Source organism: Monodelphis domestica, chromosome 7, assembly GCF_027887165.1.
Source record: "Monodelphis domestica isolate mMonDom1 chromosome 7, mMonDom1.pri, whole genome shotgun sequence".
Classification (NCBI taxonomy): domain Eukaryota; kingdom Metazoa; phylum Chordata; class Mammalia; order Didelphimorphia; family Didelphidae; genus Monodelphis; species Monodelphis domestica.
This window is the reverse complement of record NC_077233.1, coordinates 243,341,498-243,368,414: the sequence shown is the minus strand read 5'-3', so window position 1 is coordinate 243,368,414 and position 26,917 is coordinate 243,341,498.

The following is a 26,917-nucleotide window of genomic DNA, read 5'->3' as shown; positions in this document are numbered from 1 at the left end:
TGACTGAGTTCTTCCCAGTGTGGCCAATGTTGTATCATATATGGCTTCTGTTCTCTCTGGACTATGCAGGATCACTTTTCTCACACTCCTGCTTTTTTTGTTTTACATTAAACTCCACTCTTACCCTGCTAAGGCTGGGCCTACCCAGCTGTGTGTAAAGATTAAAATTTTGGGAAAACTGAGGCAGGTAGAAATTAGTTTCTCTCTGCAAGGAGTATTATTTTATGAGGTTTATTAAAGGTCAAGGGTTAAAGAAAATACAAGAAGGAGAAGCACATGCTAGGTGGGCCATGAGGCCCACCCAAATTTCACTCACATCATGACATGCGTCTGTTTGCCAGCAGAGCCAGGAAGAGAAGAGACATCGCCATGGGTGGAGAACCTTTAAATAATGATTTTGCTCTCAGCCCAGGTGAGAATTCAGTGAGATTACAAAGCATTTTGGGGAAGTGGAGCAAGGAGCAAGTGGGGATTGAAGTCCTGGATTCAAGTCTATTTTTACATGTGTTCTTATCCTTGCCATTTGCTCTATATTGAGTTTGAGTTTTTTTTTTTTTTTAACCCTTACCTTCCATCTTGGAGTCAATACTGTGTATTGGCTCCAAGGCAGAAGAGTGGTAAGGGTAGGCAATGGGGGTCAAGTGACTTGCCCAGGGTCACACAGCTGGGAAGTGTCTGAGGCCAGATTTGAACCTAGGACCTCCCGTCTCTAGGGCTAGCTCTCAATCCACTGAGCTACCCAGCTGCCCCCTTGAGTTTGAGTTTTAATGAGGCTTGGTTGGCCCTCTTTCCTTAAACTGAAATGAGAAGAGTTTTTCTTATTATATTTCCATGTTGTTCTGGACCAGAACATTACTTCACCCCTTCTTCTGTTGGTTCTGCCACTGTGGAGGCATTTTTGTTCTTCTGTAGTCATTTAGAGGATGCTTGATGGGCTTCAGGTGTTTCTTTTCTATCTGAAACTGATTACTTCAGTTTTTCCTAACTCAGTCATTGGGGCCCATGAACTCCGCAGCCTCTGCTGCCACCACTACAACTACTCTTAGCAGAATCTAGAAAACTCTCCAGCTCATTTTAGAGATGAGGAAACTGAGGCAAACCAGGTTCAAGTGTCATGCTCAGGGTCACACAGATAGTAATTGTCTGAGGCTAAATTGAACACAGACCTTCTGAAATCTAGGCCTGGTGCTCTATCCATTGCTTCATCCTTTGAGGTCTGAAGAATCTCTAAGAACTCCATAGTACCTGCTCTAGTCTCCTTCATGACCATCTGAACAAATTGTTGTTAACTGGGCATTACTCTGAAGGAAGTCATCACATGCTTGATGTGAATCCTGTTGTTTACCTACAACCTGCTTTGGCTTTTCTGCTCAGAAAGTTTTACCTGGATGTGACTCCTATGCATACTACAACTTCTTGGAGCCCAAGGTGAGAACTAGGTGAAAGGCAGACACCAAAAGTGAATAAGCAGTCCCCAAAAAAGGCTTGGCAATCCCTCCAACCAGAGGTGCTAATCCTCCCTGAATTTTTCATACACCCATTACTATATTATGTGTTTGTATATTTTTCTTTGTATGTACATAAGTGTATTTATATGTACAGGTATAAATCTATACATACTATATATGTGTATATATATGAATATATGTATATATATTTATTTATTCTAGCCATTATGCAATATATAAATGCATATATTGTTAGGATGATGATTTAAGGATGGGAGCAGATGGATAGGTTTGTGCCAGTATCAGAAGATTAACAGGTTTGGGAAGGTTTACAAACCCAGCCAGGCATATCCTGACTCTAAGATGACATACACAGACTATATTCAAATAATATAGAAGTAGGTTTAATAAAAGAATAATGTAAAAGGGTATCAGGTAATCTATAGCTAATTTGTCTGACTAATAACCCAAGATCCAATATCTCTTCACAGAGATTTCTTCAGAGTGATTTTCCCCTACTCTAATCTTCCCTAACTGCCTAAATCTCCAGTACCTGACCTTGGCTAAACTAAGCCTAAAAGCCCTTAGCTGGTATTAAGGGAAGGGTCTGTGTAAGCCTGATAGGTCTTGGGAAGGTCCTAGATCTAAAAGAACCCAGGCCTGATATTACAATCAGATGCCAGATGGTTCAGGATCACTAGGAACTGCTGATAAAATCTATCAGCAAAGCAGGCAGAGCAACAGAGTAGCAGAGCAGTTAGGGCAGCCAGACAGCAAAACAAGATAGGGAATTCAGGTTAGTATAGGGTAGTATCAACTACTAAGGAAAAACAGCTTGTCTCTCCAGGTCAAAACAGAGAAAGACCCCTAAACCTCAGTTAATTGTCTCTCCCTTACTTTCCTATACTAGAATTCTCTCCCTATTAGTCTCATGCCTCTGCAACTTGCTCTAACCTTCTCTTGCTTATAACAATATACATAAACAGATATGTATATATGTACATGTATGACATAAGTGCTACAGTTCCAAATCAAGAGATTTCAGATCATATTAGTTGTTAATTTACTATATTTGTGTTCAATAGTATTATAGGCAATGAGAGGAATTAAAAAGAAACAAATACATAACATAGATAGTCTATAGCAGTTTATGAAAGAAAACTTTAACCAACAATTCCCCAATTCATAAATGGACAAGGCACAGAAGTGGCAATTTTCAGATAAAGAAATAAAAACTATCAATAAGCACATAAAAAAGTGTTCTAAATTGTATAATCAGAGAAATGCAAATCAAAACAACTCTGAGGTACCACCTAACATCTAAAATACTGGCTAATATGACAGCAAAGGAAAGAAATAAATTTGGAGAGGATGAGGCAAATACGGACATTAATTCATTGCTGATGGAGTTGTGAGTTGATCGAACCATTCTGGAGGGCAGTTTGGAACTATGCCCAAAGGGTCATAAAAGACTGTCTGCCCTTTGACCCAGCCATAGCATAATGAGTTTGTACCTTAAAGAGATAGTAAGGAAAAAGACTTGTACAAAAATATTTATATCCACGATCTTTGTGGTGGCAAGAAACTGGAAAATGAGGGGATGTCCTTTGATTTGGGAATGGATGAACAAATTGTGGTATTTGTTGATGATTGAATGTTATTGTGCTAAAAGGAATAATGAACTGGAGGAATTTGATGTGAACTGGAATGACCTCCAGGAATTGATGCATAGTGAAAGGAGCAGAAAAAGGAGAATATTATACACAGAAACACAGAGACTGATGCAGTCTGGCACAATGGAATATAATAGACTTCTCTAATAACAGCAATGCAATGATCCAGAACAATTCTGAGGGACTTATGAGAAAGAACACTATCCACATTCAGAGAAAGAACTGTAGGAGTAGAAATATAGAAGAAAAACAACTGCTTATTCACATGAGTCAATGGGGATATGATTGGGGATATAGACTCTAAACAATCACCATAGTGTAAATATTAATAATATGGAAATAGCTCTTGATCAAAGAAACATGTAAAACCCATTGGAATTACTCATTGGCTATGGAAGGAGATTGGGAGGAGGGGAGGAAAAGAACATGATTCATGTACCAGGAAAATTTTTTTCCTTAATTAATTAAATAAATACACTTAAAAAAACTAAACCAACAATAGGAACTTAGTAATTATTTGCTAAATGAATGATATTTGGTTGAAGTTGAAGTGGTGCAAATCACCCAATCTTGTCACCTTAATCTTAGTAGCAATAGAAGTATCAGGAACTAATAATGCACTCAAAATTTCAAAATTGTAGTTTTTTTATTTTCTCATAATTATTTACATTTAACATACAGAGGGGTCGAATTGTTGTCTTTTTTAAACCTTCCACTCCAATTACATCAATTTTCATTAGAAGGACCAGATGCTACTAGGTGTCTAATCCTATATATATGTGTGTCTAATCCTATATATATATATGATTAGACACCTAGAACATCTTTTGTAGGCATAGTTTCTCTATTCCTATGTTCTGTGATGGCACAAATTAATCTAATTAATTAAATTATTTTTGTTTTTTATTAATTTTATAATTTTGATTATTTATATATTATATATAATAGAATTTTATAATTTAATAATTAATTAAATTTAATTTATTAAACTGAAGATTTTCCCCCCTTCTGCCTTCCCTCTTTAGCTAAGGCTATTTTCCCAGATTTGCTCTTGTCCCTCTTGTCCCCCATCTTCTACTCAAGACCAAAGCATCTCCCCTTGATCTGTTCACTCATACTTGATTCACAGCATGGGGAAAAGATAACTATTTAATATCAACTTAACTCAATCAGGATAATACAAAGGAAAAACTATTATGGAAAGAATGGGAGAGGAAAGTGGGGGAAAGAGGTCCCTGTCTCTATTTAAAACCCTTTTCCTCCCTCCTCAAGTTTGGGGGAAACTGCCTGATTCCCCTGAGAGAAAGTCAGGTTGACTCACCCTGGGTTTGGTCCCTTGGCCACAGTTCAGACTCAGGGCAACAGGAGCTGAAGAAAGTCGGTTAGATTTAAAATGTCTTTCTCAGGTTTCTTCTTCAATAGTCTTTTCAAGTGGGAAATGTTGGGGAGAAAGATTTCCAGTCACCAGCAGGAAAAGTGGGTAACCCTCAGGAGAAAGTCTTTTTCCACCTACTCTCTTTGGCTTCTCAAGATTGAGAGACAAATTCTTCTCCCAGCCAGAGTCTTCTCCTCCACAAGATTCTAATACCTTGGGGCCCCTCCCCCATTGAGGTGATCAGTTCCAAAAACTCTTCAGCATGGCACTTTTCTTATGTGCCACCTCTGTCACAAATCTTCCATTTCCTGTTGTTCATGTGGTACCATCTGGACCACGCCAGTTACTTACCTTCTATGTCTATTCTAGTCTATCTATGTTACTTATTGTTCCCATCTAACCTCCCCCCTCCCAAAATAATAAATCTTATCCTAATCTATCCTGTCTATTTGCTAATCTAAATTCCTATTTTATACTAACACTGAGTTGTGGGAAGAGGATTAGGATTATGTACCAACAAAGTTTTACAATATAACAATTTCTTAACACAAAGGGTATTCCTATTGTAATCAATATAAAATTTAACTCTTAAGTAAAATTGAACTATCCTATGCTTTATGTAATGTTAATTCCAATGTAACAATTCATAACAATTATATGTATATATGCATTAACTTGTATCTAAATTAAATCTGATTTATTCTATCCCTATGTTACATCTCTAGTTATAACATTTCCTTTTCCTTCCTAAACTATATATTTTGTAAATATTCATCCATATCACCTATGTTGGTATATTTATTGCCATATAGTTGGGCAAAATAGTTTTTAATGATTGCCTTAATTTCCTCTTCATTGGAGGTGAGATCCCCCTTTTCATCCTTGATGCTGTTAATTTGCCTTTCTTCTTTCCTTTTTTTAATTAGATTGACCAGTACTTTGTCTATATTGTCTGTTTTTTCAAAGTACCAGCTTCTAGTCTTGTTTATTAGCTCAATAGTTCTGTCACTTTCTATTTTATTAATTTCTCCCATAATTTTTAGGATCTCTAGTTTAATTTTCTTCTGGGGGTTTTTAATTTGTTGGTTCTCAAGTTTTTTGATTTGCATTTCCAATTCCTTGATCTCTGTCCTCCCTAATTTGTTAATATATGCACTCAGGGATATGAATTTTCCTATAAGTACTGCCTTGGCTGCATCCCATAAGGTTTGAAAGGATGTCTTGCTGTTGTCATTTTCCTCAACAAAATTATTAATTGTTTCTATGATTTCTTCTCTAACTAACAGATTTTGGAGTATAATATTATTTAATTTCCAATTAATTTTTTATTTGGCTCTCCATGTACCCTTCCTGATCAATATTTTTATTGCCTTGTGATCTGAAAAGGCTGCATTTATTATTTCTGCTTTTCTGCATTTGAGTGCCATGTTTCTGTGACCTAGTGTATAATCTATTTTTGTGAATGTGCCATGTGGTGCTGAAAAGAAGGTGTATTCCTTTTTGTCCCTATTTATTTTTCTCCATATGTCTATTAACTCTAATTTTTCTAAGATTTCATTCACCTCCTTTACCTCTTTCTTGTTTATTTTTTGGTTTGATTTATCTAAATTTGATAGTGTTTGGTTCAAGTCTCCCACTAATATGGTTTTACTGTCTATTTCCTCCTTCAATTCTCCTAATTTCTCTATTAAAAATTTGGATACTATACCATTTGGTGCATACATGTTGATTAGTGATATTTCCTCATTTTCTATACTCCCTTTTAACAGAATATATTTACCTTCCCTATCCCTTTTGATCAGGTCTATTTTTGCTTTAGCTTTGTCAGATATCATGATTGCAACTCCTGCCTTCTTTCTATCAGTTGAGGCCCAAAAGGTCTTACTCCAACCTTTAATTCTAACCTTGTGAGTGTCAACCCACCTCATATGTGTTTCTTGAAGACAACAAATGATAGGGTTTTGGGTTCTAATCCAATATGGTATTTGTCTACATTTTATGGGTGAGTTCATCCCATTCACGTTCAAAGTTATGATTGTCATTTGTGGATTTGCTGGCATTTTGATATCTTCCCCTAGTTCTGACCTTTCTTCTTTAGCTATCTCCTTTTGAACCAGTGATTTACTTTAGGTCAGTCCCCCTAGTCTTTTCCCTTGAGATGCTTCCCTTTCTAGCCCCTCCATTTTTATGCTCCCTTCCTTTCCCCCCTCTCATTCCCTCCCTTTTTATACTCCCTCCCCCCCTTTCACTCCTTAATTTTCCTTTCTTTTTTGCCCTGTTTGATAGGATAGAATTCAGGATCCCACTGGATCTAGATATCCTTCCCTCTCAGATTTGATTTCACTGAGAGTAAGGTTTAAGTAATTCCACTTCATGCTCTCTTCCTGTCCATCTCATATGAGAGTTCTTCCCCTCCCCTTGCCATGTGTATCTTTATATGTGAAAGATTATTCTATTAATCCCCCCCCATGTCTTGAAGTAAATCTTAGTGTTATCAATGGTTCCCCCCTCCCTTTTCCTTTCTTTGCCTCCACTTTCCCCAATTCTTCTTAATACCCATTCTTTCCCTATGCATGTTTCTTCTAACTACTCTTATGATGTATACAATTTTTTAGAGTTACACAAAACATTTTTCCCACATATAAATATATATAATTTGATGTAAATGTAGTCCTTATTGAAGAGGGTTTGACTTAAAGGAAAAGATAAGATTTATCTCCTTTTCCCTTTCTTTTATATTTACCTTTTCATGTTTCTCTTGCTTTCTGTGCTTGGATATCAAATTTTCCACTAAGTTCTGGTCTTTTCTTAGCAAATGCTTGGAAATCTTCTATTTTGTTGAATGCCCATACTTTCCCCTGGAAGTATATAGTCAGTTTTGCTGGGTAGTTGATTCTTGGTTGGAGACCCAGCTCTCTTGCCTTTCTAAATATCATGTTCAATGCTTTGCAGTATCTTAATGTGTTAGCCGCTAAGTCATGTGTGATCCTTATGGGAACCCCCTATATCTGAAGCTCCTCTTCTTGGCTTCTTGTAGGATTTTCTCCTTTTCTTGGAAGCTCTTGAATTTGGCAATTACATTCCTAGGGGTTGTCTTTTGGGGATTTAGTATAGAGGGTGTTCTATGAACCCTTTCTATTTCTATTTTGCCCCCTTGCTCCAGAACGTGTGGGCAATTTTCTTTCATAATCTCCTGTAGAATAACATCAAGTTTATTGTTTATCTCTGGTTTTTCTGGGAGACCAATAATTCGGTGGTTGTCTCTTCTTCCTCTGTTTTCCAAGTCTGTGACCTTTTCAGTGAGATATTTTATGTTTTCTTCTAATTCATTAATTTTTTTGGCTTTGCTTTATTGATTCTTGCTGTTTTATGATCTCAATTTCTTCGAGTTGCTTAATTCTGGTCATTAGGGCCTGGTTTTGCCTTTCAGCTTTGTCTGCCCTTCTATTGGATGCTTCCAGCTCTTTTTCCAATTGAGCAGTCTTATCTGTCAGACTGCTGATCTCTTTCTCCCATTTTTCTTTCCAGGTTTCCATCTTTTGGGTAAGTTCCAGTTTGAGATCTTCCAGAACTTGTTGATTGTTTCCATTTTAGGTGGCATGTTCTGATTTTTTTTTGGATTTCATCCTCATTCACTTCTTTTCCTTGGGTATTTCCACCATAAAAGTTTTCAATAGTCACCTTTTTCCCTTTCTTCCTGGAGGCTTGATTTTGTGCCATGTGAGCCATCCCTTTGGTGGTTTTATTCCCCTTTCCTTTTTGGTCTGGAGTCTTGATGGTGATATGGGCGGGTTTTCTGTGAATTTAGGTTGCCTCAGACAAGTTCTTCCCAGACACCGAGGTTTCTTAGAGTGCTGGGCCTCTGATCACAGCCAAACTGCCCAGGTGTTCAGCTCCCCCCAGATAATCAGCAAGTGGTCTGTCCATGGTGTTTAGCTCTGCCTAGATGCACAACGCAACCTCCCCGAGTATGGCTCCCTGGGTGCCCTGTGCTCAGCGAAGGATTCTCCTGTGAAACCCCCCTGAGACATTTTTTCCTGGCAGTCCCTAGATCCCAAGGACCTTGCAGTGCCCCCCCCCCCCAGATAGAGACATTCCCCAATCACTCGCTGTCCCAGTGAGTGCTCCGATAGCTCACTCTGGTTTGGTGGGGGAGGAGGGGGAGGAGGGCGGCTCAGTTCACGTTTCTGTGCAAGCTTTTCCTCCTTCTTATTATAGTGTAGAAATGTTCAAACCCCATGTACCTTCACCTGTGTGGAGTACTGGGGAATACTGGGGAGTCCTTCTGTTCCTCCAAAGGTGATTTTTATGCTCCTTTGATATAATCTATTCAGTTCGGGGCCAGGGAGAAGAAGTGTGTGGCATCTAGATTGCTGCCATGATTACCCAGAAGTCTAGAACTCTTTTTTCATATGTTTATTAATAGTTTAGATATCTTTATCTGAAAATTGCCTGTCCCTTGCCCATTTATCAATTGGAGAATGGCTGGATTTTTTGTACAATTGATGTAGCTCTTTATAATTTGAGTAACTAGACCTTTGTCAGAGGTTTTTTTATGAATACTTTTCCCCCAATTTGTTGCTTTCCTTCTAATTTGGGTTCATTGGTTCTGTTTGTTCAATTTTTTTTTTAATTTAACATAATCAACATTATTTATTTTATATTTTGTAACTTTTTCTAGCTTTTGCTTGGTCTTAAAATCTTTCCTTCCCCAAAGAACTAACATGTATACTATTCTGTATTCACCTAATTTACTTATAGTTTCCTACTTTATATTCAAGTCATTCAACCATTCTGAGTTCATCTAGGTTTTGGGTGTGAGATGTTGAACCAAACCTAATCTCTCCCATACAGTCTTCCAATTTTCCCAGGAGTTTTTGTCAAATAGTGAATTTTTGCCCCCAAACGTGGAATCTTTGGGCTTATCAAAGACTGTCTTGCTGAGGTTACTTACCCCAAGTCTATTCTACTGATCCTCCCTTCTGTCTCTTAGCCATTACCATATAGTTTTGATTACCACTGCTTTATAGTATAGTTTAAAAACTGATATAGCTAGGCCATCTTCCTTCACTTTTTTTTTTCATTATTTCCCTTGATATTCTTGATCTTTTGTTCTTCCAAATGAAATTTGTTATGTTTTTTCCTAATTCAATTTTAAAAGTTTCCTGGTAATTTGATGGGCATGGCACTAAATAAGTAAATTATTTTGGGCATGATTGTCATTTTTATTATGTTAGCTTGTTCTACCAATGAGCAATTAATGTCTTTCCAATTATGTAGATATAGTTGTAATTGTGTGGAGAGCGTTTATTAATTGTGTTTATATAGTACCTGTGTTTCTTGGCAGATATATACCTATGCATTTCATATTGATTAGGGTGATTTTAAATGGAATTAATTTTTCTAACTTTTGCTGCTCAGATGTATTCAAAATATTTAGAAATGCTAATGAATTATGTGGGTTTATTTTGCTATCTGCAACTTTGCTAAACTTGTTGATAATTTCCACTAGCTTTTTAGTTGATTTTCTAGGATTCTTTAAGTAGAGCATCATATCATCGGCAAAGAGTGATAGATTGTTCTCCTCATTGCCTGTTTTAATACTTTCAATTTCTTTTTCTTCTCTAATTGCTACTGTTATTGTTTTTTGTACAATGTTAGATAATAGAGGTGATAATGGGCATCCATGTTTCACTCCTGATCTTATTTGGAATGCTACTAATTTATCCCCATTGCAGATGATGTTTGCTGATGGTTTTAAATATATACTCTTTATTAGTTTTAGGAAAGACCCTTCTATTCTTTTACAGTCTAGTGTTTCCAATAGGAATGAGTTTGTTGTATTTTGTCAAAGTGTTTTTCTGCATCTATTGAGATAAGCATGTGATTTTTGTTGGTTTCTTGTTCATATGGTCAATTATGTGGATGGTTGTCCTAATATTGAACCATCCTTTCATTCCTGGTATAAATCCCACCTGATCATAATGAATAACCCTCGTGATCACTTGCTAGAGTCTTATTGATAGTATTCAAGATTTTTTCATATATGTTCATTAAGGAGATTTTTTCTATAGTTTTCTTTCTCTGTTATTGGTCTACCTGGCTTTGGAATTTGTAATATATTTGTTTTATAAAAGGACTTTGGTAGAATTCCTTTTTTTATTATGTCAAAGTGTTTGAATAATATTGGTATTAGTTGTTCTTTGAATGTTTTCTAGAATTTACTTTTGAATCTATCAGGCCCTGGGGATTTCTTCTTAGGGAGTTCTTTGATGAATTATTGGATTTCTTTTTCTGTTATGGGGTAATTTAGTTATTTTATTTCTTTTGTTAAACTAGGCAATTTATATTTTTGTGACTATTCATCCATTTCACCTAAATTGCCATATTTATTGCCATATAATTGGGCAAAATAGTTTTTTTAAAGATTGCCTTAATTTCCTCTTCATTCAAGGTTAGGCTTCCCTTTTCATCTTTGATAATGTTAATTTGGTTTTCCTCTTTCCTTTTTTTATTAGATTGACCATTAGTTTGTCTATTATTTTGGTTTTTGGGAAAAAAAAAACTGCTTCTAGTCTTATTTATTAATTCAATAGTTCTTTTACTTTTGATTTTTTTAAATTTCTCCTTTAATTTTTAGGATCCCTAATTTCATTTTCATCTGGGGATTTTTAATTTCTTCATTTTCTAGTTTTTTTAATTTGCATGTCCAATTTATTGACCTCTGCCATCCCTAATTTGTTAATATATGAACTCAAGTATATAAATTTCCCCTTAAATACTGCTTTGGTTGCATCCCATAGATTTTGAAAGGATGCCTCTTCATCATCATTTTCTTCAATGAAATTATTAATTTTTACTATGATTAGTTCTTTAACTAATCAATTTTGGAGAATCATAGTATTTAATTTCTAATCAATTTTTGATTTGCCTCTCCATGTAATCTTACTAATTGTTATTTTTATTTTATTATGATCTAAAAAGGTTGCATTTATTATTTCTGCTCTTTTGCACTTGTTTGCAATGTTTTCATGCCTTTGTACATGATCAATCTTTGTGAACATACCATGTACTGCTTAAAAGGTGTATTCCTTTTTGTCCCTATTTATTTTTCTCCACATATATACTAATTCTAATTTTTCTAAGATTTCATTCATATCTCTTACCTCTTTCTTATTTATTTATTTTTGGTTTGATTTATCTAGATTTGATAGAGGAAAGTTCAGGTCTCCAACTTGTGTAGTTTTACTATTTATTTCTTCCTTCAACTCCATTTGTTTTTCCTTTAGAAACTTGGATACTATCCCATTTGGTGTATACATGTTGAGTATTGATATTTCCTCATTGTCTATACTGCATTTTATCAGGATGTAATTGCCTTCTCTATATATTTTAACTAGATCTATTTTTATTTTGGCTTTGTCAGATATCATGATTTGATTGCAACTCCTGCCTTCTTTTTCTCAGTTACAAAATTAAATCTTAAAACAAACAATTAGGAAATACATTATATGTGTCAGGATGTGAGCAATGAATTCAAAAGTTCATTTCTCCAATTCTAATAGCTGCATTATAGATAATTTTTCACTATTTGGAGAGGAACAAACTAAGCAGTTAATATCAATAAAAAATGGAGTCTGAAGAGGCTTAAAAATTCACCTCCAGACTCTTTAAGGTCCCTTCCCCTCCTGAGTATTGTCATCCATCTAAGATTCCTTTGGTCAAACTTCTGGGGTTCCTCATACTGGACATATTGTGGATGGACCCTATATTGGATATATTTCAGAGCCTGTACATGCTTAGATACTGAGGGGAATGAACCTCCCTTCTCAATTTTGAAATTACTCAAGTATTTCTCAATGTTGTCTATTTGATTCTGTAGTTTAATCATAGTGACTGTATTGATTTTTTTTTGAGAAGAAATTATGCTATGAATAAGAGTCCTCTGAGGAACAGTGCTAAATAACACCATTCTGAAGTGTTGAACAGCTCAAACTCAGTAAAATTCTCCAGGAATAAACAGTTTTTCAATACAATATGAGAGAAAGTTGTTCCCTCATTGCCAGCATTATTTTAAATCCCATTCTTAGACACACCCCTCTTAGCTATTTTTAAAGAAAGCGGTGACTGAGAAACTTTAGCTAAAAGAAAAGGCAAAAGCTTTCTCCCCACCCTCTCAGTCAGGTGGTTGCCCCCCCCCCCCAACTTAATTTAAAATTGACTTGGGAGCTTAATGAGGGTGGGAGTAAGTGGCGGTAGGCTGCACGGAAGGGGCCCAGGATCTCATGCCTGCATTGAGTCTACACTGTGTTGCTAGGCTGCTGCTGGTCTAAAAAGTCATTTCAGCTTGGCACAGGCTTGAGACTCACGTGTGAGGGGGAGGGGCATAGCTGGGCCATCAGGGGGCCAGCTACTTAGCTTCTCACCTTCCAGTTAGGGTGAATCCACAATGCTTGGTATCACTAGCAAGGAATGCTAGCACAGGCAAATGGGTGCAGGTGGGATGCAGCAGGAAGCAAAGTGGACAGTCAGGGATGCCACTACTCCCCAGAGGGGAAAGTTGAAAAAAAAAAAAACTGAGGCAAAACACACGTGGTTTTAATCTCTTCACTTAGAGATAAATAAGGGTCTTAAGACTCCAGACTTCTGGTAAACACAATGTAAGATTTAAGTTTATATCCAATAACTCCTAGTATTGTGTTTTATAAGATTTATTAGTAATTACTTAAAGTAAAAGAAATAAAAGAACAAAAGTAAAACCCTAACTAGAGAAAAGTTTTCCCAACCTCATTCATGGGGAAAGAGAGCGATGGGGTTACACACAAACTTTATCTCCAAAATGTAAGGATATAACATGAGAAAGAAAGTAGGATGCTGGTTGAGAGAGTCCTGCGAGGCAGATTCTAATTCTACAATACAATCCTGGTTCTTAAGTAGCTCACATTCTAATGAGGCAGACTATGCAAACTATATACTAACAACTTATATTTGAGATAATAAGTAGAGGAAACGAACTAAAAATGATTCATAGACAAAAATATAGCTTTAAGATATGTGTGTGGGTCCTTGAAACTAGAAATGTGATAAAGTAAAATGATTACTTGTGGCTGACTATATTTTACAACTCTCTCTCAGCTAACTTAGCTAGTGAACAGGAACAAAAAAAAACTTTCTAGGATAATAAAGCCTTGCATAGTATAGCTATGTGTTCTGTTCCTGAAGCAATGAAAATCTAGTTTCTGTTGTTGTATAATGAAAGGTATATGTTGTATCATATAAAGATAATTAAAATAATCTTTGAAAGTAGGGTAGTATATGTGTTTCTGTTATTGTCATTTCTATCATGTATGACTCTTTTTTATCTCTTCTGGGGTTTTCTTGGCAAAGATTCAGGAGTAGTTTGCAATTTCCTTCTCCATGTCATGTTCCAGATCAGGAATTGAGTCAAATAGACTAAAATTACATTTCCAGGATAACATAGCCAAGAAGTTTAGGAGGTTGTATTTGAACTTGGGAAGTTGAGTTTTCCTGAATTTAAGTTCAACACTTTGGCCATTGCAGCATATAACTGCTCTGAATCATATGTACAATAGTTACCTTGACACACAAGCACATTAAGTCACCAGTGATTTGAAATATGAGCAATAATGATCTGGATGTTTTACTTTAAGTCACGAATGCATATTTGGATCATGATTTTCTGCTACCTTCCACTAGCCTGCCAAACATTAGATTTCACAAGTTACATGAGGCTGTTTCATTCAGTGTTTATCTGGCTGTGCAAGCATCTGTATTGAATTGCTTTTGCTTTCTTCATTTTTGTCTTTTTTACCAGACTTTGCAAATTTCTTAACTTTTAACCATGGGTTCTGACAACAGAGGAATTGGAGGAGTTATAGCAGCAGCAGGACACTGAGGTTTTGCAAGAAATGAATGTGGAGGACCCCAAGGTAGATGCCATAATCAATCCAAGCAAGATTAAGGAAATATTGAAGATTTGTGAAAAAAATTAAATGTTTTATTAAAAGGCACAGTGAGAAAATTTTCTAACAGGTCATGTGTTGGAGCTGTCTCATGGCACTTGTTTCACACATTATCAAAATGCTCTGAAAGAGAGGAATAAACAAACTTCCATAGAAAGGTTTTTGTTGAAATGGTCTCTAAGTGAAATTAAGGAAAGTGTGGCAAAACAGCAAAAATGCAGCGAATAAAATTATAATAAATTAATTAAAGTAAAAAAATGTCAATTAAGTTTAGCAATAAAGTCAAATGCCATAAGTAATGTATAAAGTCAATTTTGCATTTAAATGTAGCATTACATGTGTAGAGTTTAAGCTATATTAAGAGATAGCACACAAAATGAAAACCTCCTCTGCCAGAATCTTCAGCTAATCTTGAAGGTAAATAACATTTCATAAGCAAGTTTATTTCTTTACATTTTTATTATCCATAAATAAGTTCATTCATTATTTATAAAATACATTTTTGTATTTAAAAGCATATAAAAATTTTTGTGGTGCTTTGGAGTCAGAATGGATTAATTCCATTTCCATTAATTTAAATTGGAAATTTTGATTTGACACACGAGAAAATTGAGTTATGAGATTTGCCATGGAAGAAATTAAACTTGTGTGCCAAGGTACCACTGTATAAGATGCGAAAAACAAGTTTCAGTTCAAATGTAATGAATAGAGCATTATTTTTTTTCAGTAAAGCAATTAAGGATGGATATAGTTAAGTAACAATGGTGAGCTTGTAGGTGAATGTTTCATAGAATTCCTTTAGGCAGAGCAATCTAGCATTTTGAAAAGGCATACAAGTTAAAAATGGGACTAGAAAATAAGGAGGCTTTTGGGAGTGAATGACCACACATTTAATTGGATTTTCTGATAGCAAATAGGAAAGCAACAGTAAACCATCTAGAAAAGTTACCTGACAAGAAACTAACTGTTAGGGAGCCATTAATAGAAGCATTAAGGGAGGAGGTGGTACACTTGAAGAATGGATGAACCTAAGGAATGCCATAATATAAACTAAGGAAAAAGCAATTTCACTGCAATGGCAAAGTGAGGAATCAGAAGGAAAAATGATGTGACAGAGAACTCACTTAAGAGGCAATAATAGAAGAGGTTAGGATACCTCAGATTAAAAAGAACTGAAAAAAGACAGTATGGACTCAAATATCTTGTGACTTTTCTCTTTCTACACAAGAGAAAATGTTTTGGTTTTGGTTAGGGATAGGTTCAGAGATCAGAAGGTTCTAGAATGAGACTAAAATAAGCTATAATGAGAAGTATTGCCAACAGAGAACATGTTTTTTTTAATTTCATATAGTAAAAAGAAAATAGATGGTATTATAAAATAAGGTTTAAAAAAACTTTGAAAAATGTAGAACTAGCTGAAAAAGAAAAAAAAAACTAAATGCATCACTATAGTGATAAAGAAAAAATAAAAGAGAAAACTAAAGTGAAAATTAAAGAGAAGGTAAATATCAGTGAAACAATCACTACATATAAAAACATTTCTTAACATTAGTTTTTTAAAATTAATTCCAAATTCTCTCCATTCTTTTCCTTTTTTCCTCTCCCTGAGATGGCCAGAAATTTGTTCCTGACTATATATGTACAGTCTGTCAAAATATATTTTTTATATTAGTCATGTTGTGAAAAAAAAGTAACAACACAGACCAAACAGGAAAAATAAAGAATTTTTTAAAAAGTACTTTGATCTATATTTAGACTCCATTAATTATTTCTTTGAAAGTGGAAAACATTTTTCATCATGCCCTTCAAAATTTTCTTGGATCAATGTATTACTGAAAATAGCAGTCATTTATATTTGATCATTACATGATATTGCTGTTACTATTTATAATGTTCTCCTGGTTCTGTTCATTTCACTTTCTGCCAATATGTGTAAATCTTTCCAGGTTTTTCTGAGAACATCCTGCTTGTTATCTTATAACACAATAGAATTCCTTCACAATCACATATCACATCTTATTTAGTCATTCCCCAATTAATTTCCAGTACTTTGACACCAACAATTAGGTGTTATAAATATTTTTCTATATATAGGAGCTTTTCCCCTTAAAAAACTCCATGGTATACAAGTCTAGTAGTGGTATTGCTGGGTCAAAATGTACACGTGATTTTATAGCACTTTTGGCACAGTTCCAAATTACAATCCAAAATAGTTCAATTGAAAAGTCCATCAGCATTGAATTAATCTCTCATTTTTCCCACATCTTCATAATTTGTCATTTTTATTGTTTATATCATATTAGTCAATTTAATAGATATAGTATGATACTTCATAGTTGTTTTAGTGCATTTGTCTAATCCAATAGTCATTTAACATACTTTTTTCAACTGAATATAAAGTTTTTTTGTGTTACTTCATATATAAATTGCCTGATCATATATTTCATCATTTACTACCTGGTGAATTGACTTGTATTATTAAGCATTTGACTTAGGTTTGTTTCTCTCTCTCTCTCTCTCTCTCTCTGTATGCATATAGATAGTCAGATATTTGCAAAATGAATCATTTGTCATAAAAACTTTTGATCATAATGTTTTTTTAAGTTATAGATCACTAAATATTTCCATATGTCTTATTTACCCCTAAATATTAATGCACAAAGACAATTGTCATTCTCGGTCACCAAGAGACTACCACTATACTATTTACCCCTATTTATCTTCTCTAACTTTCTTTTCACCAAATCCATACTCATGACTCTTTTCTTATCCCCTTCCCCCCTTATTTTCCTGTAAGATAAGATAGATTTTTATACACACCTGTGTATGTATGTCTTTCCCTTTTTGAGTCATGTTTGACGAGAATGAGTTTTAAGAGTTACTTCTACATACCCCATCATTCTCTCCATTGTAAAAACCCTTTTGGACCTCTTTTATGTGAAATGATTTATTCTATGCTACCTCTTCCTTCCCCTTGTCCCAGTATATTCCTTTTTAACCCCTTAATTTTATTATATTTCACTATTATTCCAGCATATTCACTTACCCTCATACCCTATATCTGTGTATACTCTTGACTGCCCTAAAAATTATATAATTCTTAAGAGTTCCAAGTATCATATTCCAGTGTAGGCATATAAATACTTTTACCTTATTGAATCTCCAATGGTTTTTCATTCTTGTTTACCTTTTTTATACCTCTCTTGATTCTTATATTTGAGTGTCAAAATGTTTATTCACCTATTATTTTTTCATCATGAATATTTGAAAATTCTCTATTAAACACTGAATATTGATTCTCCCAAAAATTATATTCAGTTTTGCTGCGCAGATAATTCTTCAATGTAATCCTAGTTCCTTTGTCCTTCTGGATTATCATATTCTAAGTTTTCCATTCTTGTAATGTAGTAAGTGCTAAATCTTGTATTATCCTTTCTGTAGCTACATGATATTTGAAGCTCATTGCAAAGTTTTCTCCTTGATTTGAGATCCCTGGAATTTGGCTATATTATTTCTGGCAATTTTTTTCATTCTGGAATCTTTTTCAAGTACATTTCAGTACATTCTTTTACAATCTAAATTATTCTTTAGTTGTAGAACATCAGGAAAGTTTTCTTTGAAAATTATTTGAAAGGTGATCTTTATTTTTTTATTGTTTTTTTTAATCTTTCAGATAGTCCAGTAATTCTCAAATTATTTCTCCTTGATGTATTTTCCAGGTGTAGTTGAGATATTTCACATTTCCCCCCATTATTTTGATTGTGTATTATTATTTCTTGATGCCTCATGGAATCTTTAGTTTTCCCTTGCCTGATTCTAATAATTTGGAAATTATTTTCTTCAGGGAACTTTTGTATCTTTTTGCCAATTCTACCATTTAAGAAGTTCTTTTTCTCATTGAATTTTTGTGCATCTTTTTTTCTATGGGCAATTCTGCTTTTTCAGAGTTTTCTTTGATTATTTGTCTCTTTTTCCATTTAATATATTCCATTTATTAAAGTGCTATCTTCCCCAGTATTATGTATGCCTCCTTACTAAGGTGTAGACTTACTTTTTTCATGATTTGCTTACTTTCCTCTTTTCATATTTTTTCTCTGCCTTTCTTATTTGACTTTTAAAATTCCCTTTGAATTCTTCCAGGAATTATTGGTGGTGGGTGGGGCTGTTTTTTTTTTATTTTTTTTTATTAATATATTTTATTTGATCATTTCCAAGCATTATTCGTTAAAGACATAGATCATTTTCTTTTCCTCCCCCCCACCCCCCATAGCCGACGCGTAAGTCCACTGGGCATTAGATGTTTTCTTGATTTGAACCCATTGCTTTGTTGATAGTATTTGCATTAGAGTGTTCATTTAAAGTCTATCCTCTGTCATGTCCCCTCAACCTCTGTATTCAGGCAGTTGCTTTTTCTCGGTGTTTCCACTCCCATAGTTTATCCTTTGCTTATGAATGGTGTTTTTTTTCTCCTGGATCCCTGAAAGTTGTTCAGGGACATTACACCGCCCCTAATGGAGAAGTCCATTACGTTCGATTATACCACAGTGTATTAGTCTCTGTGTACAATGTTCTCCTGGTTCTGCTCCTCTCGCTCTGCATCACTTCCTGGAGGTTGTTCCAGTCTCCATGGAACTTCTCCACTTTATTATTCCTTTGAGCACAATAGTATTCCATCACCAACATATACCACAGTTTGTTCAGCCATTCCCCAATTGATGGGCATCCCCTCGTTTTCCAGTTTTGGGCCACCACAAAGAGCGCAGCTATGAATATTTTTGTACAAGTCTTTGTGTCCATTATCTCTTTGGGGTACAGACCCAGCAGTGCTATGGCTGGGTCAAAGGGTAGATATTCTTTTGTCGCCCTTTGGGCATAGTTCCAAATTGCCCTCCAGAATGGTTGGATCAGTTCACAACTCCACCAGCAATGAATTAATGTCCCTACTTTGCCACATCCCCTCCAGCATTCATTACTTTCCTTTGCTGTTATGTTAGCCAATCTGCTAGGTGTGAGGTGATACCTCAGAGTTGTTTTGATTTGCATCTCTCTGATTATAAGAGATGTAGAACACTTCTTCATGTGCTTGTTAATAGTTTTGATTTCTTTATCTGAGAACTGCCTATCCATTTCCCTTGCCCATTTATCAATTGGAGAATGGCTTGATTTTTTGTACAATTGATTTAGCTCATTATAAATATGAGTAATTAAACCTTTGTCAGAGGTTTCTATGAAGATTTTTTCCCAATTTGTTGTTTCCCTTCTGATTTTAGTTATATTGGTTTTGTTTGTACAAAAGCTTTTTAGTTTGATGTAGTCAAAATTATTTATTTTACATTTTGTGATTCTTTCTATATCTTGCTTGGTTTTAAAGCCTTTCCCCTCCCAAAGGTCTGACATGTATACTATTCTGTGTTTACCCAATTTACTTATGGTTTCCTTCTTTATGTTTAAGTCACTCACCCATTTTGAATTTATCTTGGTGTAGGGTGTGAGGTGTTGATCTATTCCTAGTCTCTCCCACACTGTCTTCCAATTTTCCCAGCAGTTTTTATCGAATAGTGGATTTTTGTCCCAAAAGCTGGGATCTTTGGGTTTATCGTATACTGTCTTGCTGAGGTCGTTTTCCCCCAGTCTATTCCACTGATCTTCCTTTCTGTTTCTTAGCCAGTACCAAATTGTTTTGATGACTGCTGCTTTGTAATATAGTTTGAGGTCTGGGACTGCAAGGCCCCCATCATATGTGTTTTTTTTTCATTATTTCCCTGGATATCCTTGATCTTTTGTTCTTCCAAATGAACTTTGTTATGGTTTTTTCTAAATCAGTGAAGAAGTATTTTGGTAGTTCAATGGGTATGGCACTAAATAGATAAATAAGTTTGGGTAGGATGGTCATTTTTATTATATTGGCTCGTCCTATCCATGAGCAGTTAATGTTTTTCCATTTGTTCAAGTCTAGTTTTAGTTGTGTGGCGAGTGTTTTGTAGTTGTGTTCATATAGTTCCTGTGTTTGTCTTGGGAGATAGATTCCTAGGTATTTTATTTTGTCTAAGGTGATTTTGAATGGGATTTCTCTTTCTAGTTCTTGCTGCTGAGCTGTGTTGGAGATATATAGAAAAGCTGATGATTTATGTGGGTTTATTTTGTATCCTGCAACTTTGCTAAAGTTGTTGATTATTTCAATTAGCTTTTTGGTTGAATCTCTAGGATTCTTTAAGTAGACCATCATGTCATCCGCAAAGAGTGATAACTTGGTCTCCTCCTTGCCTATTCTGATGCCTTCAATTTCTTTATCTTCTCTAATTGCTACTGCTAGTGTTTCTAGTACAATGTCAAATAGTAGAGGTGATAATGGGCATCCTTATTTCACTCCTGATCTTATTGGGAATGCATCTAGTTTATCCCCATTGCAGATGATATTAGCTGTTGGTTTTAGATATATACTGTTTATTATTTTTAGGAATGACCCTTCTATTCCTATGCTTTCTAGTGTTTTTAATAGGAATGGGTGTTGTATTTTATCAAAGGCTTTTTCTGCATCTATTGAGATAATCATGTGGTTCTTGCTAGTTTGCTTGTTGATGTGGTCAATTATGTGGATGGTTTTCCTAATGTTGAACCAGCCCTGCATCCCTGGTATGAATCCTACTTGATCATGGTGAATGATCCTTCTGATCACTTGCTGGAGTCTTTTTGCTAGTATCCTATTTAAAATTTTTGCATCTATATTCATTAGGGAGATTGGTCTATAGTTTTCTTTCTCTGTTTTTGACCTGCCTGGTTTTGGAATCAGTACCATGTTTGTGTCGTAAAAGGAGTTTGGTAGAACTCCCTCTTTGCTTATTATGTCAAATAGTTTGTATAGTATTGGGGTTAACTGTTCTCTGAATGTTTGATAGAATTCACAGGTGAATCCATCAGGCCCTGGGGATTTTTTCTTAGGAAGTTCTTTGATGGCTTGATGGATTTCAATTTCTGATATGGGATTATTTAAGAATTCTATTTCCTCTTCTGTTAGTCTAGGCAGTTTGTATTTTTGTATATATTCATCCATTTCTCCTAAATTGGTGTATTTATTGCCATATAATTGGGCAAAGTAATTTCTAATGATTGCCTTAATTTCCTCCTCATTGGAGGTGCTGTCCCCCTTTTCATCTTTAATGCTGTGAATTTGTTTTTCTTCCTTCCTTTTTTTAATTAGATTGACCAGTACTTTGTCTATTTTGTTTGTTTTTTCAAAGTACCAGCTTCTTGTCTTATTTATTAAATCAATAGTTCTATCACTTTCGATTTTATTAATTTCTCCCTTAATTTTTAGGATTTCTAATTTGGTTTTCTGCTGGGGGTTTTTAATTTGATCGCTTTCGAGTTTTTTCAATTGCATTTCCAATTGATTGATCTCTGCTCTCCCTTGTTTGTTAATATGAGCTTTCAGGGATATGAATTTGCCTCTGATTACCGCTTTGGCTGCATCCCAAAAGGTTTGAAAGGATGTTTTGCCATTGTCATTTTCCTTGATGAAATTATTAATTGTTTCTATGATTTCTTCTTTAGCTAAACGGTTTTGGAGTATCATATTGTTTAATTTCCAATTGGTTTTAGATTTGGTTTTCCATGTACCATTACTAATCATTATTTTTATTGCCTTGTGATCTGAGAAGGCTGCATTCATTATTTCTGCTTTTTTGCATTTGTGTGCTATGTTTCTGTGACCTAATGTATGGTCAATTTTTGTGAATGTGCCATGTGGTGCTGAGAAGAAGGTGTATTCCTTTTTATCCCTATTTATTTTTCTCCATATGTCTATTAATTCTAATTTTTCTAAGATTTCATTCACTTCTTTTACCTCTTTCTTATTTATTTTTTGATTTGATTTATCTAAATTTGATAATGGTTGGTTTAAGTCTCCCACTAGTATGGTTTTATTGTCTATTTCTTCCTTCAATTCTCCTAGTTTCTCCATTAGAAATTTGGGTGCTATATTATTTGGTGCATACATGTTGATTAATGATATTTCCTCATTGTCTAGAGTCCCTTTTAACAAAATATAATTACCTTCCCTATCCCTTTTGATCAGGTCTATTTTTGCATTGGCTTTATCAGATATCATGATTACCACTCCTGCCTTCTTTCTATCAGTTGAGGCCCAGAAGGTCTTACTCCATCCTTTAATTCTGACCTTGTGGGTGTCAACCCGCCTCATGTGTGTTTCTTGAAGACAACATATGGTAGGGTTTTGGATTCTAATCCATTCAGCTATTCGTCTACGTTTTATGGGTGAGTTCATCCCATTCACATTCAAAGTTATGATTGTCATTTGTGGACTCCCTGGCATTTTGATTGCCTTCCCTAATTCTAACCTTTTCTTCTTCGGCTCTACCTTTTAGTCCAGTGATTTACTTTGAATCAGTCCCCCTTGTCCCCTCCCTTGATGTTTCCCTTTTTAGTCCCTCCCTTTTTGTTCCCTCCCCCTCCCCCCTCTCTTTCCCTCACTTTTTGTTCTCCCTCTCCCCCTCCCCCCCCTTGGTTTTCCCTTCTCCTTACCCTTGTTGGGTAAGATAGAATTCAAGATCCCAATGGATCTGGATGTTTTTCCCTCTCAGAGTTGATTTCCCGGAGATTGAGGTTTAAGTAACCCCCCCCCCCTCTCTTCCTCTCCTTCTTATAGGAGTTTTCTTCCCCTCCCCTTCCCCTGTGAATCTTTGTGTGAGAACCATTATTCTATTTGGTCTTTCTTTACCCCCTATTTATACATTACATTTTCCCCACATATTAGTATACATAGGTTGATATAAATGTAGTCCTTATAGAAGAGAGTTTGAGTAAAAGAAGATAACATTTTTCCCCTTTCCTTAATATTTACCTTTTCAGGTATTCCTTGCTCTTTGATTTTCGGTATCAAACTTTCCACAGAGCTGTGGTCTTTTCTTTGCAAAAAGTTGGAAGTCTTCTATTTTGTTGAATGCCCATACTTTCCCTTGGAAGTATATAGTCAGTTTTGCTGGGTAGCTGATTCTTGGTTGGAGACCCAGCTCTCTTGCCTTTCTGAAGATCATGTTCCATGCCTTACGATCATTCAGCGTAGAACTTGCAAGGTCTTGTGTGACCCTGATTGGCATTCCTTTATATCTAAATTGTCTTTTTCTGGCTTCCTGTAGGATTTTTTCTTTTGTTTGATAGCTTTGGAATTTGGCAATTACATTCCTGGGAGTTGTCTTTTGGGGGTTTAGTGTAGAAGGTGTTCTGTGAGCTCTGTCAGTGGATGTATTGCCCCCTTGTTCTAGAATCTCTGGGCAATTTTCTTTGATTATATCTTGTATCACCATGTCCAGTTTGGTGTTTATTTCTGGCTTTTCTGGGAGTCCAATTATTCTTAAATTTTCTCTTCTCCCCCTGTTTTCCAGATCTATCACCTTGTCGGTGAGATATTTTATGTTCTCTTCTAATTTCTTGGTGTTTTGGCTTTGCTTTATTAGTTCTTGCTTTAAAGCCTGGTTTTCTTTTACAGTTTGGTCAAACTGGTTTTGTAGATGCGTGAATTTCTTTTGCATCATTTCCCACTTTTCCTCCCAGAGGGCTTCCATCTTTTTGGTCCTTTCTGATTCAAATTCTTCATGGGTTTGTGGAGAGTTTCTATTTCCTTTGGAAGATTTTGGAGAATTTTCTTGTATATCTTCTTCTATCTGCTCTGTATTTTGTATTTTGGCTCCATAGAATGTGTCCAGAGTCGCCCCTTTCTTCTTATTTTTCTTGGTATTTTGGGGCTTCTGTGCTTCTGTGGAGTTTGTCATCTCTGAACGTGGAGGATTGGCTTTTCTTGTCTTTGTCTGGTGATCAGAGGCTTTAGTCCTGGGCAGATGTTGGTTCTATGAGCGTTCCCTGGGTTAAACTGAATATGCCTCACTGGAACTGGAATGGAAGGGTCGGACCACGAGGCCACACTCTCCCCCTGGCTCGATTTCCGGAAGTTGCCTTCAGAATCCCTGGCCGTGAGGCTGTTTCGTCGGCCTGCGGGGGGATGGGCTGCCGCTTCCCCAAGCTCCGAGAGCACAGACTTTCACTGAGACTTGGATAGCAGGATCCAGCCCGTGAGGCTGTCTTGCCCGCCCTGAGGGTTGCTGTTGTTTTGACCAGCTCTCTGCAGCGGAGGCCCCAGGCAGTAACTTTCACCCGGACTGGGACTTGGGTAGAAGACCCTGAGGGTTGTTGTTCCTCAGACCCTGCTCTCTGAGGCCGGCGCGGCTGCCGCTTCCGGTAGCCTTGGAGTCTGCGCTACTACCCCTGAGGTCCGAGGGATCTCGGGTTCTGGCTTTTAAGGGGAGCCGTACCTTTTGAACCGGGTCCAGGTCCAGGAGGAGGGTTCCCAGGGTCTGTGCTGTTGATCGTTTTGAATTTCGGCGCCTTAGGAGCTTCTAGTTTGAGATCAGTCGGGAAGGGTTTTCCGGAGATCTGAACTTCAGCTTTCTCTAAGCCGCCATCTTAACCGGAAGTCCCTGTTTTTGTTTTTGCCTAAGACAAATTTATATTTTCCTTTGAGGCTTTGGATGCAGCAACTTTGACTTTTTTTTCATCTGAGTTTGTGTTTTGATTTTCTGTGTTGCCATAGTAACCTTCTATATTCAGGTACTTTTGTTGTTGTTTATGCTTGTTCAAGTCCCAGCCTATTTCTTGACTTTTAAGTTAAAAAAATATTTTAATTCAGGCATTGCTCCTGGTGTGAAGTTAATATTGTCCCAAGATTAAGGTATTTTTTTTTTCTGCAGCTGCCTTCAGCTGGAGCTGTTGTAAATTTTCAGTTCTTTCAAGGTGGTATAATCAGAGTGGTGTGTTTATTATTTTCCTGGAATGTGCTCTTGTTCTTGAGCAACCACAAGCATTCTCTCCACCTACATCTGTGAGTAGGCTCCCTATTCCCCTGTGCCTGAATGTTCTATTGTGGTAGTGCTTTTTCTCATGCTAGGATTACAACCTGAATCTAAAACTTGAAAGTAGGTATAGGAAATGCCTTGGTCCTTTACACAGTGTTAGGAAAGAGACCTCTGTAATTTCCTCCTGAGCAGCTGTCAAATTCCTTTATCATATGTAAGATGAGAGTTCCAGAAACCACTATAGCTTATTCAACTTGAGGTGGTGGTGCCTGTTCTGGGACAGACTATACCAGACAGTGCTGTACTTCTACCCTGGTGCTAACTTTCTAGGTTGAGTTGGGCAGAAAAATTTTTTCATCTCATTCTTTTGTGCATTATCCCATGATAGAATTCATTTTGAGGAGTTATTTTAAAGTTTTGGCAGTTATTTGAGAGGGCTCAGGTGAACCTCCGGCTTTTTCTCTACCATATTAGCTCAGTTTCTAGTCAAGATGTTTATAAAATAGAACACACACAGAGAGTCAATCAAAAGAAATTCCATTTATTAATATATTATGTGTATAATATATTACTATATATGCACACATGCATGGGCATATATTTGCACATACATAATGTGTGCATGTACATATAAATTTGTGTGTCTATATATTTACATGTGTATATATTGTAAATAGGGCAAGGGTTTTGGGGATTGATTGGATGGATTGTTTTTGGTCAGTGCCAGATTGACTGGGGGCTGAAAAAGCTAACAGACACTCTGATCAGGGCTGAGCCAGGACTGAGATCATACACAGATCACCCAGTGAAATAGGAAAGTATGTTTAATTAAAGAGAATAGGTAAAAAGGGTATGAGATAACCCTAAAGACAAATTTCTAACTAATACCCAAAAGATCTAATGTCTCCACAAGAAGAGTTTTCATAAAGTGGATTTTCTACTCTAACCTTCTCCTAACTTCCTATAAAACACCAGTCCCTGTTCTTGGCTAAACTAAAACTAAAACTCACTATATAAGTTTAATAGGGCTCAGAGAAAATCCTAGATCCAAAAAGGATCTAGTTCTGGTCTCAAAATCACTACAGCCAGTTGGTCAGGGTCACCAGGATCTATTTCAATGAAATACAGCACACAAGACAGCAAGTAGGATAGGAACAAGGATAGGGTCAGCCATTAAGGAAAAGCAGCCATATCTCCAGATATCTCCAGAGAGAGATAGCTAACAGCCTCAGTAATAGTCTAACCCTTCCTTCAAAATTTCAGAATCTTTTCTTCTGGTCTCATGCCATTTCCCTTTGCAAACTTACATACTTTCCTCCTTTACTTAACTTTTCCTCATACAAATATATACATATATATATATATACTCCTATACACTCATTCTGAATTAGAAAGATTTTTCCTATCTATCAATAAATAGAATAATTGAAGAAAATATATATCAGATTTATGGATAGAGAAAGTGTTTGTGATCAAAGAAGTTGAGAGATTCATAGGTGATGAAAATGATAATTTCAATAACAAAAATTATAAAGTTTTGCACAAATAAAACCAGTATAGTAAAAATGAGAAG